The sequence below is a fragment of the Coregonus lavaretus genome (genome assembly GCF_964263955.1).
Source record: "Coregonus lavaretus genome assembly, chromosome: 40".
NCBI classification, from domain to species: Eukaryota; Metazoa; Chordata; class Actinopteri; order Salmoniformes; family Salmonidae; genus Coregonus; species Coregonus lavaretus.
Window position 1 is genome coordinate 5904611 of NC_140027.1, and position 2377 is coordinate 5906987.

Genomic DNA, 2377 nt, shown 5'->3' on the forward strand with positions numbered 1-2377 from the left:
AAGTAGATGTCCTAACCTACTTGCCAAAACTATAGTTTGTTAAGAAGAAATTTGTGGAGTGGTTGAAAAACAAGTTTTAATGACTCCAACCTAAGTGTATGTAAACTTCTGACTTCAACTGTATATATATATATATCCATCCATGCATGCAGGCCAGTGCATGTTAGCGTGAGAGAAGTTTGAAGATCAAGAGACTGAATATGGTTAGCGACTTTTCTTACGTAGTTCTTACAGTTTTTGCTTCCTTCTTCCAGGCTAGCTCCAGTACCCCAGCCAGCACCCCAACACAACCCCCAGCAGCAACCCCATCCTCAGGCTCTACCCAGGGAGACCTGGACCTGTTCAGTGAGACTGGTGGTGGAGTTGGCATTAAGGGGGAGGACACCGGGGCCAAGAAACACCTCTCCAAGGACTCCATCCTGTCCCTGTATGGGAACACCAGTATGCCTCAGATGCCCCAGCACCAGCAGGCCCCGCCTGGTAAGGAGAAATACAGACAAGCGTACACATGCACATACTGTACACTCATGCAGGGCTCTACACTGACCCTTTTTACAAGGAGCACATGTGCGCCTAAGTTGAAAAATGTAGGAGCACACAAAGACATTTAGGAGCACAATGACAAATATGAGGTTAACAAGCCGTTTTCTTTATAGTAATGAATCTGTGCTCAGTGTATTCTCCATGGCACTCAGGGGCTTCGGTACAGTAAAGTAATCATTACAACAATTATCATCTGGGGGATTTTTTTAAAATCCAGGCGCACTTGTGCTCCTAAATTAATATTCCAGGTCGCACAGCAAAATATTTAGGCGCATATGCCAGTAAAATGGTCGCCCTGTCATGCATCATTTTGGGCATGTGCACGCAAACACCAACCAATAACACAGAAGTTGGAAATGGTCCCCAACTGGCTCTGGGCTATATAGTGTAAATACCAAACACTTCTAAAGTAGCAAGTCACCAACCAAGTTGTTCAGTCACTTTCCCACTCTCTTAATATATCTGTGGCAAGCTGTCATAAAGGTTAACAGAACGTTTTATTTTGAAAGAAAGACAAACTGTGCAACCCTGTTCTCAGTATTTCTCCTCTCTTTCCCCGCTCCAGCTGGTATATACATGAACCCCGCCCAGATGCAGTTTCCATTAGGCATCCCCCAGCAGCAGGTCCCCACTGGCTACCAGGCCTTTCCTGGCATGGGCACGGGCATGCCCCCCACCACCGTCATGGGTGCCATGATGGCTCAGAGCGGAGCCGCCATGATGGGACCCAACACAGGCATGATGGTTGGCATGACGATGCCCAACGGTTTCATGGGACAAGCGCCTGCGGCCGGGATGGTTGGCATGGCTCCGAGGATGATGGGGGTACCCCAGGGGGGGATGCCCGTGGGTATGGTGCCCGCTCAGGGCATGCAGGGGATGTATGCCGTCCAGCCTGGGCAGCAGGGCCAGTGGAACATGGGACAGGTATGGTAGTTATTTTGTTGTCTCGTTCTTTGGCAATTTGGGGTTTTTCCCCTAGGAGTAAGCTTTGCATTTGAAGTATAAGATGGTTTAATGAGAATACAAGATCAGTATCTTTGGGAGTTAACTTAATTAGATAATGTTACCATATTGCCAAATCTATCCAATTTTCTGAGATCAATATAGATGCATTGGGGTAAGGGGTTTGATTTTGTATTAGGCAATATTGTGTTTCCCTGACCCTGACACCTTTACCTTACTACTCGTCTCTCTCTTTCTTCCCCAGATGAACCAGCAGATGTCAGGGATGAGTCTGAACGGTGCCGGGGGGGGGGGGGCTTCGGTCAGCCTGCCTCCACCATGGGAGGCTGGGCCGCTTCACCCTCCGGTCAGACCCTCAGCACACAGCTCTGGAAGTGACCCACCTGGAGGTCAAAGATCAGGGATTGGGGGTCAGGGCAGCGGAAGAGGGGGTCTCAACCAGGGGGTCCGAAATTCAACATCCAACCCCCCCAGCAACCTTACTATGAACTGATGCCCGTTCTCCAACTGTTACTGACCAGTCTCCAACATCAAGCTTATCTGTCTCTGTTCGCATGCTGAAGAGATGCATCCTTTCTTCAGTTAAGCACAGATCCATTGGTGATTGGACAGGTGAAAGCAAGGTGACGGTCTTATTACTCTGACTGGCCCAACCAAATCAGATCAGTGATTACTTCCAGGAAGGAAGCATTTCTGAAGTATTCAAACGGGGCACATCTCTCTCTCTCTTTGTCTCTTTCTGTCTATCTTATGTGAGTGAATTGGGCGTCATCATACATACACCATCATACGCAGGATGGCAGTCTGTGCCTGTTATGTGTTAGAAATCATAACTCTTTTAATTTTCCTTTTTTGGAGAAAAAAAATG

General features: G+C 47.9%; 1 pseudogene across 1 annotated transcript; it reads left to right on the forward strand.

The window, feature by feature from the left end:
* The first annotated feature begins 200 nt into the window (after positions 1 to 200).
* LOC311113369 (stromal membrane-associated protein 1-like) lies at positions 201 to 2023 on the forward strand (annotated as a pseudogene). Its single transcript has 3 exons — positions 201 to 480; positions 1109 to 1470; positions 1754 to 2023. The product of its transcript is annotated as a stromal membrane-associated protein 1-like (transcript).
* Positions 2024 to 2377: the final 354 nt, after the last annotated feature.